Source organism: Macaca nemestrina, chromosome 20 (assembly GCF_043159975.1).
Source record: "Macaca nemestrina isolate mMacNem1 chromosome 20, mMacNem.hap1, whole genome shotgun sequence".
Taxonomy (NCBI): domain Eukaryota; kingdom Metazoa; phylum Chordata; class Mammalia; order Primates; family Cercopithecidae; genus Macaca; species Macaca nemestrina.
In genome coordinates this window covers 66,796,558-66,811,295 of record NC_092144.1, presented here as the reverse complement: position 1 = coordinate 66,811,295, position 14,738 = coordinate 66,796,558, and the positions used below count along the sequence as shown (strand labels likewise).

The window sequence follows — 14,738 nt, the reverse complement described above, 5'->3', positions numbered from 1 at the left end:
AGGATAAATCCTTGAGGTGACAGATACCCCATTTATCCTGATGTGATTATTACACATTGTATGCCTGTATCAAAATATCTCATGTACTCCATAAATACATAAACCCACTACATACCCGCAAAAATTAAAAATTAAAATTAAAAAGAAAAGCAGGGTTCAGGACCCAAACTTAAGGTGACCATAATATTTCATTAGAACTAGCTGGCTTTACTTCCATTTGTTTTAATGTTTGTTTCCCTTCTTACAGCAAAACTCAGCTTCTTTTTACAGCAGTCACACAGAATGCCCTTTTAAACTAAGTCGATTTAAATTAAAAAAAAAAATCAGTGAGCCAATTCAAGTAAATGGCAAAGTAAAAAAATAGGATGCATGGCACAGGTTAGGACAAATTCTTGGAGTTTGAGACATGTTGGCTCAGTCCTGGCTTCTCCTGTGACAGGGGGCTCCCTACCCATGCCACCAACACCTCTGACTGGAAATGAGTTTTTCTTCTGCTGTAAACAGAAACATGCCTCTCTACATCTCCAGCCCTTCAGGATCACCCAGAAAAACCTCAGTCCTCTCCAACACAATACTCTTTTAGCTCAAAGTACCAGAATCACTAGGGATGCTTATTAAAATATCACTCAGAATATATACTCCAACCCCCCCTCCCAGATTCTCTGAATCAAACTACCTGGGTAGGGCCCTTGAATCAGTATTTCTAAACAAGTTTCCCAGGAGATTCTGACACCTCTGACAGCGTAAGAACCACTAAGACAAAGAAGAGCCTTTCTTAGGCCAAATGGTCCCAACTTCCACAGGTGAAAAGTAATTTTAATTGTAGGTGGGTATATATATATGACCAAGTTGGCAGAAGCCTTTGGTACTCAACCGGGAACAATTTTGCCCCCCCCGGAAACATTTGTCAAAGTCTGGAGACATTTGCCAAATTGTCATAATTTGGCAGGGGAATACTATGGGCATTTGGTGGGTAGAAACCAGGGATGCTGCTAAACATTGTATAATGCACGGACAGGCCCCACAACAAAGAATGATTAGGCCCCAAGGTTGGTAGTGTGGAGGCTGAGAAGCCCTGTTGTAGAACAAAAGGATCACAAAGGCGTGGGCTCGGGGTTCCTACCACTTAACGCCTGTATACAGGCACCACACCTGGCCAACTGTAACCACTCAGTGAAAACGTCCTCTGGGTTAAAACTCTTCAAAACTCTTCCTTGGCTTCCCCCACCATTAGAAATCACTCAAAGTCTTCACTGCCGCCCACACAGCCTTTACGATGTGCCCCGATGCCCTCTCCCCTTCCATCTCCTCTACTCCCCTCTCCCATGCTTGGCCCCAGGCCCCCTGGCCTTGCATTTGCTGTTCCCTCTGGAGGGAGTGCTCTTCCCATGACTAGCCCCACTTCCTGGTCAGCTCCAATGTTACCTCCTTAGAGAAGTCCTCCACCCCCAATCACCTGACCTTAAGCAGCAACTCTCTCCCCCTCTATTTTCTTGCAGTACAAACCACTATTGACAACTGTCTTTTCTTAAATAGTTGTTTTCAAGTTTGTCATCTGTCTTCCCTCCATGAGAACAGAAGCCCCCAGGGAGCAGGGATTATCACTTTTAGATTGTATTTCTGACATCTAGGACAATGTCTAACACATAGGAGGCACTTAGACATCAAGCTGAACGAACAGATGAGCTAACTTCTAGTGCTGGCCAGGATTCAAAGGAACAGGCCCTCTCACACACTGGTGAGGGAATGTGAATCGCTCAACATTTTTCTGGAAAGTGAGCTGGCAATACACAAATCCCATAACCCAGCAACCCTGTTCCTGGGAATCTGCCCACACTAATAAAGCTCCATGTAAAAGTTACATATAGGAAAAAAAGATATTTATGGCAGCGTTGTTTCTAGAGGAAAAAAAAAAAAAAAACCACACCCTGAAAACAAAATTAATAAAATTACTAAAGGAATCAAATCAATGGTAGCGTCTCCATAGTACGAAGTATCAGGTCGCCTCTGCGAAGCAGAGTTAGTTCTGCATCTCGCAGAGTTAGTTCTGCATCTGTTGACATGTCTGTGGTTTCACTAAGTGAGAAAAGCAAGTTACCCAGTTTTATGCATAACTTCAGCCCCTTTGTGAAAAAAAAAACCAACCCATGTGGATGTGGACACATCTGTACAGCGTTTTCCATCCTGGGAAAGGTTGTGGAATGAGGCTGGCTTGGTATCTGGAGGGCGTGGAATGGGAATGAGAAAGGGGTAAGGGTTATTAATTATTTTTTCTTTCTCTTCCTTTGAACTGTCTCCCTGGGTATAGAAACCTCATATCACCATACACATTTTTGAAACAGAATTTAATTTAAAAAAATATATTCCTTGCAGATCAGTGGTCTCTGACTTTCACCCGTGTCCTATGAGGTCAAGAACACTGGCCCATTTTGCCAGACCACAGCAGTGACCAGAGCCCACTTACCCAGTAGGCACAGAGCCTGGGGCCCATGAAACCTTTAGGGGCCCATAGGAAGGTCTTAATTTCTTTTAAAATCATAAGAAAAGACCTAATCCAGCCTAGAATACATTTGTCTTCCTATTAATGAAATTACAAAATGTAACTTTTAGTGCTTTAAAAAGCCAATGGAGCAAGAGGTCCATAAAGGCAAAGTACCCTTAAAAATCATACAGCAGCCCTGGAAGTGACTTGCCCAAGAGTACTTGCCAGTGACTGTTGAACCTGGTTTGGCCTTAGATCTGGATTCTTCTTCCTCTGAGCTTTTTAGCATTTCCTTCCTTTCATCCATTTCTACTGTTTCCAAGCGGAGATTCCCTTGGGGAAAACCCTGCAACCTTGTGTCAGCTGAGCGGAAAGGGAAAAAAGGGATCTCCCATTTGTCTAGTGGCTAATTGTGCGGGCTGTGGAACCTGGATGCCTGAGGTAACCTTGGGTGAGTCACTTAGTCTGAGACTCAGTTTCCCTGTCTGTAAGATAAGGATGATGATGGTCCCTACCTCAGAGTTACTGGGACACCTATAAATGGCCAGCACTGGCTGCAAACACATTCTGTGAACAAATCAACCTCTCCTTGGTCAGAACGGAGTAGGGCACAGAGACCCTTTAGGAGTCTGATCCCCTTTTAAGAAGATCCTGTGGGAGGCAGAAGAAACAGCCTTTCTTTTCCCCTCCTCCACCCTGCCCCTGTCACTCCCAGGCCCCTATGCCTCCAAAGCTTTCTATGGGCAAGAAAAAGCCAGGGAACTATGGCTGGCAGACTAGGAGAAGTGTGGGGTGAGAAGGTAGTGGCTCTGCTAGGCCCCCTTGTCCAGGCATACAGTCTTTGGAAGAGGCACACCCAGATGCATCCACCTCTGCAGAGTCACACACAAACATCAAGAAACACTCAGACACACGTGGACACACAGAGATAGGGAAAGATCCAGACAGGACTGGACCCTGGAGAGACACACCCCTACACTCATGCCAAGAGACATGCATGGAAAGACCAGACATAGTGGACACCCAGAGGGCACCCTCACACAGAGACACCCAAGGATAGAGATCAAGGCTGACACACCCACAACACCAAAGACAAGGACACAGGCAGTCACTCAGAGATATCACCACACATGTATAGGCAGAGGCCCGGAGAGAGACAGCTCCACAGAGAGACCAAGACTCTGTAGAAGTTGGACAAACACACACACACATTACCACACATAACCCACATGGACACACATGGACACATTCACATTCATTCACAGACCCAGCCTCTGGATGACACACAGTTTCTCTCTCTCTCTCTCTCTCTCACACACACACACACTCTCTCTCACAATCTCCAGAGACACAGCCATACCCTCAGGACGACACAATCTGTCTCACACACACATACAGACCCACACAGACACATTCACAATATCCACAAAGGCTCAGCCTCATCCTCAGGATGATATGCACCGCCTGTCTCTCACACAGGCCACCTTCCCCCCAGGATGGCCCTGGTGTCCATGCAACTTTCCTACCTCTAACCCAGTCACGCCTCTCCCTTCCTGGCCCAGGCCTCTCCTCAGCCCCTCCTCAGCCTCTCCTCAGCCCCTCAGCCTCCCCTCAGACTCCACTCAGCCTCTCCTCAGCCTCCCCTCAGCCCCTCAGCCTCCCCTCAGACTCCACTCAGCCTCTCCTCAGCCTCCCCTCAGACCCTCAGCCTCCCCTCAGACTCCACTCAGCCTCTCCTCAGCCTCCCCTCAGACCCTCAGCCTCCCCTCAGACTCCACTCAGCCTCCCCTCAGCCTCTCCTCAGTTTCTTCTCAGCCTCTCCTCAGCCCCTCAGCCTCTCCTCAGCCCCTCAGCCTCTCCTCAGCCTCCGCTCAGCCCCTCAGCCTCCGCTCAGCCTCTCCTCAGCCTCTCAGCCCCTCAGCCTCCCCTCAGCCCCTCAGCCTCCGCTCAGCCTCTCCTCAGTCCCTCAGCCTCCGCTCAGCCTCTCCTCAGCCCCTCAGCCTCCCCTCAGCCTCTCCTCAGCCTCCCCTCAGCCTCTCCTCGGCCGCTCAGCCGCTCCAGGCGCCCCTCGGTCCCGGCCTGCACGCCCTCCCCTGCGCCCGCATGCCCTGGACCTGCACCCAGCCCTGCACTCCCCGTACCTGGGCCTGCACGCCCTCTCCCCGAGGCTGCGCCCTATCCGGGGCCAGGGTATGGCCCCCCGCACAGGTAGAGGGTGGGCGGAACCCCGCAGCCACACTCACCCGCTCGCCGCTCTGCCAGGACAATGACCGCGCCCGCTAGGCCCGCCCGGCCGCAATGCGCCTGCGCGGAATGCGCCGGACTACGCTTCCCAGAAGCCCGCGCGCGCCACCTCCCCTCGGGCTTTTTCAGCCGAGCCCTGCCCCCAGCCGAGCGAAGCCGAGCAGAGCCAACTGAGCTCCTCTAGCTCCCAGAGGCCACCGCGGCCAAGGAGGCGGGGGCAAGAGGGAGAATTGAGGGGGAGGAGGCAGGGAAAGGGGAGGAGAGAGAACAGACGGAGGGAGGAAGGGTGGGAAGAAGGATGGAGGGAAAGGAGGGGCGAGGAGGGGGGAGGGGGGAGGAGGGAGAAAAGAAGTAGGAGGGGTGGGAAGAAGGATGGAAGGGGAGGAGGAGCGGGGAGAAGAGATAGGAGGGGAGGGACTTGCAGAGGAGAGCTGGGGAGGAGGGAGGAGGAAGAAGAGATGGAGAAGAAGGAGGGGTTGGAAGAAGGGTGGAGGGGAAGGAGGAAGGGCTGGGGAGAGACTAAGGGAAAAGAACAGGTCAGAGAGAAGAACCAACAGAAAGAAGAGGGAGGGAGGTGGGGGGAGGGAGGTGGGAGGAGGGAGGGGCAGGGAGGCAGGAAAGGAAGAGAATGGAGAAGGCAAGGAGGAGGAAAGAAGAAAGGGTGGAAAGGGGGATGAGAAGGTGGAAAGAACTATAAGGAAGAAGAAAAGGGTAGGAAAAGGAGGAAAGAGAAAGTCGAGTTAGGGAGGGCAGGACAGGCTGAAGAGGAAGAGAGGAAAGAATGGGTAAGGAGAGGGAGGAGGGAAAATAGAAAAGGACAAGGGATGAGTGGAGGCAGATAAATGAGGGGAATAAAAGAGGCGTGTCACATCTGCTGCAGACATTTCTGCAGTCCACCCAATGGAATGGACTGAGGGACCATCCCAGGCAACTTTAAACCTGATAATCATGCTTATTTGTAGAACATTTGCAAAGCATACAGATGTGCAAAGAAGAAAATGAGCATAGGTGTAGAATAAAATGTATAGGAGACTATTGGGTTGGACTGAGTTCCTGCACTAGGCCCAACAGATCAAACCGAAATGGAGCTACTCATGCTGAAGTTCCAGGCCACCAACTCCAAGTTGTTATCTGACCTCCTCTCAGGAGAGAGAGAGAGAGAGACAGAATAACCAAGTCCCAAACAGGCCAGTTTTAGCACTCATGATAAAAGAAATCCCCTTTGCTTTAACCTTGACAGGTAAAGTAACTTTAAAATGACCATCCACTTTTGTTCTGTTTCTGCTTTCCTCAGCCCGTTTCTGTGTATGAAGCCATATTCCTCTGCTTGGATCACCAGAACATTAGTTCTATTTTATAGAAGGAGGTGTGGCTGGATTCTAGAATTGCAAATAAAAGACAACTAGCTGGACTCAGGCCGCAGCTGTTCCCGCGTCACATGAGGGAGGCCGGCGGCCACTGGGCGGGGGAGGGGACCGTGGCTGGAGCCCGGGGCGGGGCCGCGCGGCAGGCGGGGCGGGAGCCGGGGGGCGCAGCTAGAGAGCCCCGGAGCCGCGGCGGGAGAGGAGCCCGCAGCCTTGGGGAGCCCAGGCCCGGCAGCCATGGCGGTGGAAGGAGGAATGAAATGTGTGAAGTTCTTGCTCTACGTCCTCCTGCTGGCCTTTTGCGCCTGTGCAGTGGGACTGATTGCTGTGGGTGTCGGGGCACAGCTTGTCCTGAGTCAGACCATAATCCAGGGGGCTACCCCTGGCTCTCTGTTGCCTGTGGTCATCATCGCAGTGGGTGCCTTCCTCTTCCTCGTGGCCTTTGTGGGCTGCTGCGGGGCCTGCAAGGAGAACTATTGTCTTATGATCACGTTTGCCATCTTTCTGTCTCTTATCATGTTGGTGGAGGTGGCCGCAGCCATTGCTGGCTATGTGTTTAGAGATAAGGTGATGTCAGAGTTTAATAACAACTTCCGGCAGCAGATGGAGAATTACCCGAAAAACAACCACACTGCTTCGATCCTGGACAGGATGCAGGCAGATTTTAAGTGCTGTGGGGCTGCTAACTACACAGATTGGGAGAAAATCCCTTCCATGTCAAAGAACCGAGTCCCTGACTCCTGCTGCATTAATGTCACTGTGGGCTGTGGGATTAATTTCAACGAGAAGGCGATCCATAAGGAGGGCTGTGTGGAGAAGATTGGGGGCTGGCTGAGGAAAAATGTGCTGGTGGTGGCTGCAGCAGCTCTTGGAATTGCTTTTGTTGAGGTTTTGGGAATTGTCTTTGCCTGCTGCCTCGTGAAGAGTATCAGAAGTGGCCACGAGGTGATGTAGGGGTCTGGTCTCCTCAGCCTCCTCATCTGGGGGAGTGGATAGTATCCTCCAGGTTTTTCAATTAAACGGATTATTTTTTCAGACCGAAAAGAGAGAGAAAAAAAAAAAAAAAGACAACTAGCTCTTTAAACGTAATGTCAATTGCCTTTATCTTTAGATATAAGAAGAAAGCATCAATCCTTGTTGTTACGAGTTTCCTTTGTTCTGGCCCCTGGTCTCCATGCCTTATGATTTATAAACAATCTTCACAGCCAAGCTACTTTCCAGATGAGTTGGGTAATACAGACAGGGGAGCTTACACAAGAGGAAAGGTAGGAACCAGGTGCCTGGCTGAGGCCCTTTTCTATAGTAAACCACAAAGCCAAGTTTAAAAACATTTGCTGAACGTCTGAGTGGCCACAAAACTGTCAACAGCAGCTAAACTTAGATGGTGACTAATGATGTATTTAAGTGAAATCTTTTATTCAGAGATAAATGTGGATTTGTTCACGTCAAGTTGTAAAACATAATACAGAAATCATAGAGAGAGACCTATGTCTCTTAGGTAATTTCACCCAAGGGCAACATCTTGCAATATCACAAGTAGGATACTGATGTCAGTCCATTCAAGAGACAGAATATTTCCATCACAAGGATCTCTTCCAATATTTCCACAAGGATCCATCATCTTGCCCTTTTATAGCCACACTCACTTTCCTCCAGACTCGATCATTAGTCTGTCCTCCATATATATAATTGTGTCATTTCAAGAATGTTATACAAATGGAATCATACAGTATCTGAATGGTGGGATTGGCTTTTTTCATTCAGCACAATTCTCTGGAGATATATTCAAGTTGCTATATATATAGAACTTAATTATCTTACATAATAGAAGCTTTATACTCATTGAGTAACATCTCACCTCCCCCAGTCCTTGGAAACCACCATTCTAATTTCTGTTTCTGTTGGGAGCAAGCCCCGAAAATTCTGGCCATAAACTGGCCCCAAAACTGGCCATAAACAAAATCTCTGCAGCACTATAACATGTTCATAATGGCCCTAACGCCCATGCTAGAAGGTTGTGAGTTTACGGGAATGAGGGCAAGGAACACCCGGCCCCTCCCAGGGCAGAAAACCACTTAAAGGCATTCTTAAGCCACAAACAATAGCATGAGCGATCTGTGCCTTAAGAACATGCTCCTGCTGCAGTAACTAGCCCAACCTATTCCTTTAAGTCGGCCCATCCCTTCGTTTCCCATAAGGGATACTTTTAGTTAATATAATATCTATAGAAACAATACTAATGACTGGTTTGCTGTTAATAAATATGTGGGTAAATCTCTGTTTGGGGATCTCAGCTCTGAAGGCTGTGAGACCCCTGATTTCCCACTTCACACCTCTATATTTCTGTGTATGTGTCTTTAATTCCTCTAGCTCCTCTGGGTCAGGGTCTCCCCGACCGAGCTGGTTTCAGCAACTGGCATCCATTCGTGGGGGCTCGAATCCAGGTCGAAGGGTCGCCAGAGTGATGGTTGTAATGGAAAACTAGCTGGAGGATACCCGAGTACTCCTAAAGCAATCCCCATGGTGAGTAAGAAGGGGAGCTCAGAAGTGTCAGGGTAACAATGGGACAGGTGTGGGGTCTGGTTTGTTCCACCTTGGAACTTTTTCACACTGATGATGAGGAAGAACAAGACTGTAACGAAGTAACAGAAGAGGTTACAGAGCATGTTTATTTGCCAGCTAAAGCTAAAGCGGCAAAGGAAGGAAAGGTTCATCCCTACCCTTCTGCACCCCCTCCTTATTATTTTGAAGAAAAAGACCCTCCAGATCTTTCTTTTCCAGAGGACATTGGGTGAAAAGTAGTTGCCCCAGTGACTGTTCGAGCAGCACCTTGAGAGACCGCCCTTAGTTCTATTCAGACAGGAATTCAGCAAGCTAGACGAGAGGGTGATTTAGAGGCTTGGCAGTTCCATGTTAGAATACACCCCCCAGATCAACAGGGAAATATTGCAGTTACATTTGAACCTTTTCCTTTTAAATTACTCAAAGAATTTAAACAAGCTATAAATCAAGATGGAGCAGGTTCTACTTTTGTAACGGGACTGTTAAAGAATGTTGCTGTTTCCAGTCGGATGATTCCTACTAACTGGGACGCTCTTACTCGAGCTTGTCTAACTCCTGCTCAGTTCTTACAGTTTAAAACTTGGTGGGCAGATGAAGCTTCCATTCAGGCTGCTCGCAATGTCCAGGCCCAACCTCAAATTAATATAACTGCAGACCAACTTTTAGGGGTTGGCGGCTGGGTTGGTTTAGATGCACAACTGGTCATGCACGATGATGCCATAGAACAGCTTAGAGGAGTATGCATTAGAACTTGGGAAAAAATCACTTCAGGTGGGGAACAATACCTTTCCTTTACTGCTATAAAACAGGGACCAAGAGAACCATACATTGATTTTATAGCTCGGTTACAGGAGTCTCTTAAAAAGATGATTGCACATTTGGCTGCTCAGGATATAGTGTTGCAGTTATTAGCCCATTCTTCTCATGACTCATCTGCCTTCATTTCCACAAAACAAAACACCACATTTCCAGCTGTCATTGGAGAGTGAGAACATTGGGAAAGCTCTGTCACCTACAGAGATGAGGTTATCCATCACCAGGATGACAAAACCCCACCCCAGCATTCCTTCCCGTCTGACCCTTCCGGGGGGGAGATCATTGTGGTTTTGATACACATTTCCCTAATGGCTAATGATTGAGCATCTTTTCATATACTTGTTTTTCATTCACATATTTTCTTTGGATAAATGTCTATTCAAGCCTTTTGCCTATTTTTAATTGGGTTGTGTTGTTATGGTTAAGTTGTAATTCTGGATTCATGTCCTTTACAGATAAACGATTTGCAAATCTCTTCTCTCATTTCATGAATTTACTCTTTCACTTTCTTGATGGTGTCTTTTGAAGCATAGATTTTTTTGTTTGTTTTTGAGACAGTGTCTTGCTCTGTCACCTGGGCTGATGTGTGGTGGTGCAATCACAGCTCACTGAAGCCTTGGTCTCCCAGGCTCAAGCAATCTTCTCACCTTAGCCTCTCGAGTAGCTGGGATTACAGGCATGCACCAACTCATCTATTATTATTATTATTTTTTTTTTTTGTAGAGACGAGGTCTCACTATGTTGCCCAGGCTAGTCTTAAACCTCTCCTCAAGTGGACCTCTCACCTTAGCCTCCCAAAGTCCAGGGATTACAGGCATGAGGTACCATGCCCAGCCTTGAAACATAGATGTTTTTAATTTTGATGTAGTCCAACTTGTTTTGCTTTTGTTGCTTGTACTATCTATGAAACTACTTCCAAATCCAAGGTCATGAATATATACCACTATGTTTCTTCTAAGAGTTTTACAATTTGGGTTACTGCATTTAGATATTTGATCTATTTGCATTCATTTTCATATATAGTGTGAGGTAGGGGTACAAATTTTTTTTTTTTTTTTTTGAGACAGAGTCTCACTTTGTCGCCCAGGCTGGAGTGCAGTGGCACAATCTTGAATCACCGCATGCTCCACCTCCCGGGTTCACGCCATTCTCCTGCCTCAGCCTCCCGAGTAGCTGGTATTACAGGCGTGTGCCACCATACCCAGCTAAGTTTTTGTATTTTTAGTAGAGATGGGGTTTCACTGTGTTAGCCAGGATGGTTTCGATCTCCTGACCTCGTGATCTGTCTCCCAAAGTACTGGGATTACAGGCATGAGCCACTGCACTCGGCCCCAAATTCATTCTTTTGCAGGTAGGTATCCAGTGGTCCCACCATTATTTGTTGAAATGACTTTTTTTTTTTTTTTTTTTTTTGAGACAGTCTCACTCTGTCACACACACTAGAGTGCAATTGTGCAATCTCGGCTCACCGCAACCTTTGCCTCCTGAGTTCAAGCAATTCTCCTGTCTCAGCTTCCCGAGTAGCTGGGATTACAGGTGCACGCCACCACCCCCGGCTAATTTTTTGTATTTTTGGTAGAGACTGGGTTTTGCCACGTTCCCCAGGCTGGTCTTGAACTCCTGAGCTCAGGCAATCCACCTGCCTCGGCCTCCCAAAGTGTTAGGATTCCAGGTGTGAGTCATCGCACCTGGCCAAAACGACTCTTCTTATCCCACATTAAATTGTTTTGACATCCTTCTTGAAAATCAATTGACCATAGATGTATGGGTTTATTTCTGGACCTTAATTTCTATTCCATTTATCTCTATAACTATCCTTACGCCAGTACTGCTTAGTCTTGGTTACTACAGTTTTGATTTAAAATTCGAAAGTGTGAGTCCCTTTGTTTTGCTTTTTAAATGTGTTTTGGCTATTCTGTGTCCCTTGTGCTTCCATATGAATTTTAGGATCAGCTCATCAATTTCCACAAAAAGGAAATGAGATTGCACTGAACATGTAAATAATGTTGGGAAGCATTGCCATCTTAATAATATTAAGACTTCCAATGTATAAATATGGGATTTTCTTTCAATAATATTTTATAGTTTTCAGAATCTAACTTTTGTACTTTTGTTGATTCCTAAGTATTTAACTCCTTTTGATGCTATTGTAGGTAGAATTTTTTAAATCTTATTTTTAAATTGTTCATAGCTTCTGCCTCCAGGAACCCCAAAAAGCCTCCCCGAGGCCCCAAACAACCTTCCCAAGGACCCTCGGGCCATGCTGAGTTAAAAGCTCTCTCTGAAGTCACATTAGTCCCAGAGGAGGCTCACCTGGCAGGGCAGTTTGGTGTCATTCCCATTTCAATTCTTTTGATCAGAGATGCTCCTTCAATTACAATCTCTCTACATAGAATTCTTGACCTGCCAGAGAGGCAGTATAATGGTTTTAAAATCCGTAAGACAAATGGTGTTTTTCTCATGGGAAGAATGAATGTATGGGCTTCCAGACCCTTGTCAGGAGACCTGATGTTGCAACACAAGAAACAAATCCAGCATTCCTGCCTTTTGAAGTCTGAACAACATCCTTTACATTATGTTAAGAAATTTCTGGCCTTATAACATAATTTATTAGAGGCCAGCATTTGGTACATGGATGAGTTCAACAAATTCTTAGAACCATGGCAGGCTACTCAAGCCACTTTGTCAATATATTCAGCCTCCTCAAATTTCACTTTCACAAATGCCCCAGATTTTTCTTTTTTTTTTTGAGACGGAGTCTGGCTCTGTCGCCCGGGATAGAGTGCAGTGGCCGGATCTCAGCTCACTGCAAGCTCCGCCCCCCGGGTTTACGCCATTCTCCTGCCTCAGCCTCCCGAGTAGCTGGGACTACAGGCGCCCGCCGCCTCGCCCGGCTAGTTTTTTGTATTTTTTAGTAGAGACGGGGTTTCACCGTGTTCGCCAGGATGGTCTCGATCTCCTGACCTCGTGATCCGCCTGTCTCGGCCTCCCAAAGTGCTGGATTACAGGCTTGAGCCACCGCGCCCGGCCGATTTTTCTTAATCTACACTAGTAAACTAACTGCTGAAAATTCTTCTAAGATACAGTTACTCTTTGCCCTATTTTAATGTTGTATGTATGTATGATTTTATTTATTTTTTCAAACAGGGTCTGGCTTTGTCATCCAGGCTGGATTGCAGTGTTGTGATCATGGCTCACTGCAGGCTCAAACTCCTGGGCTCAAGCAATCCTCCCACCTTAGCCTCCCGAGTAGCTAGGTGCCACCATGACTGGAAATTTTAATTTTTTTTAAGAGATGGGATAGGGTCATGTTACATTGCCCAGGCTGGTCTCAAACTCCTGGTCTCAAATTATCCTCCTGCCTGGGCCTCCCAAAATGCTAGGATTACAGGCATGAGCCACTGTGCTCAGCCTGAGTTTGCATTTAATTTTATGGTCATGTTAAATTTACTTTGTTATTCCATGTGAGCAACAATGGAATGGGGGAATAAGATGAATTGTTAGCGGTCTCTTCAGGGCAGCCATATGTACCTATGCAAACAGATGTTAATAGGTGGTATATCACACGAATCCAGAAGTTCAGTATGTTCCAACCCTTCGGATCATCTCCAATATCACCTTTCCAATAGTAGAGCTATATTTTTTTCTATCAATATTCTGCTACACAAGTATGGCCATATATCCTGCTTTGCTGAGGATATGAACACCTGTTGCTAAGTGCCCTGTGCAGTTAGTTATCCCTTTCACTCTCAAAAATGTCCCAGTTTAGACAATAAATTATATGGTAATTGCATTAATCGGTTCAGGCTGCCATAACAATATACCACAGACTGGGTGGCTTAAACAACCAACATTTATTTTCTCACAGTTCTGGAGACTAAAAGTCCAAGATCAAGGGACTGAAAGGGCTGGTTCCTGGTGAGGTCTCTCCTCCTGGCTTGCAGATGGCAGCATTTGTTGTGTCCTTACATGGCATTTCCTCTGTGCACATGTGGAGAGACAGAGCTCTGGTGTCTCTTCCTCTTATAAGGACACTAGTCCTATGGGATTAGGGCATCACTCTTATGGCCTAACTTAACCTTAGTTTCTTAAAGGCCTTATGTCAAAATACAGTCACTTTGGGGTTTAGGACTTCACAAGTAAATTTGGTGGTGGTAGAGGCCAGCATTTGGTGGTGCTGATGGGAACACAATTCAGAAGTGAATTCACAATTCAATTCACAGTGACTCTTGTGAATAAAGTATAAAATTTAACCAGCATTTCACTTTATTTTATTTATTTATTTATTTATTTATTTATTTATTTATTTATTTTTGAGATGGAGTCTCACTCTGTCGCCCAGGCTGGAGTGCAGTGGCCGGATCTCAGCTCACTGCAAGCTCTGCCTCCCGGGTTTACGCCATTCTCCTGCCTCAGCCTCCCCAGTAGCTGGGACTATAGGCACTCGCCACCTCGCCCGGCTAGTTTTTTTTGTATTTTTAGTAGAGACGGGGTTTCACCATGTTAGCCAGGATGGTCTCGATCTCCTGACCTTGTGATCCACCCGTCTCGGCCTCCCAAAGTGCTGGGATTACAGGCTTGAGCCACCGCGCCCAGCCCAGCATTTCACTTTAACAATGCATAAAAATAGTCTCTAAATTTGGTTATGAGCCATCTTAACCCTATGACTTTAAATAATATAAGACAGCTTTCAACAATATCATACAAAATCCCTTAGTTTAATTTTTTTGCCTTAATGCTAGAAATTCAAGAGCTAAACTTTAAGTTATTCAAAGCAGTGAGATACCAGTATTACATATAACTTTTGGATTCAGCGTTCTCCATCCTCTTTAAATTGTCATTATCCAGAACCCTAGACCTCTATTCATCCCAGGTGACTATAATGAATAATAATCAGATGTTTGCTTATTGCACACCATGAGATGCTTTCCAGTCTAGAAAATAAGTCTTATTTGCCCCATCTCATCCAAAAATCAACTTCCAATACCGGATTTTCCAAAGATTCTAATGCCTATACCCCAATTTTCATACCAAATTCTCTATGATTGTTTCTTTACTTGCAAGCAACTGACCAACAGGAGGCAAAAATCGAGTGCCAGAAAGATAATGGGTAGTTCGAGCAATCACAGACTTAGAAAGTACAAAAACCAGAGTGGTTCCAGGACCAATCAAAAGAATAACTGCATCAAGCTTTTAGGGAGTTGCCATTGGATGACACAGATCCAAATGCCTTTTGAAATTCAGAGACGATTTTATTGGCCACATCCATC

At 46.3% G+C, this 14,738-nt stretch overlaps 1 protein-coding gene and 1 pseudogene across 3 annotated transcripts in view; one reads left to right on the top strand and one right to left on the bottom strand.

Moving 5' to 3' along the window:
• Positions 1–14,738, bottom strand: part of LOC105488121 (zinc finger protein 71) — a 42,437-nt gene that overhangs the window by 20,576 nt on the left and 7,123 nt on the right. The window contains exon 1 of one of the 2 annotated variants that reach the window (XM_071088002.1): positions 4,726–4,764. The exons of the other annotated variant lie outside the window; for it this stretch is intronic. The gene's annotated coding sequence lies outside the window, so the exon portion shown is untranslated. Of the gene's footprint in view, positions 1–4,725; positions 4,765–14,738 lie in introns of those variants that run through there. 2 annotated transcript variants of the gene reach the window in all.
• On the top strand, positions 6,260–7,134 carry LOC105488120 (CD63 antigen pseudogene; annotated as a pseudogene). Its single transcript, XR_011617926.1, has one exon. The product of XR_011617926.1 is annotated as a CD63 antigen pseudogene (transcript).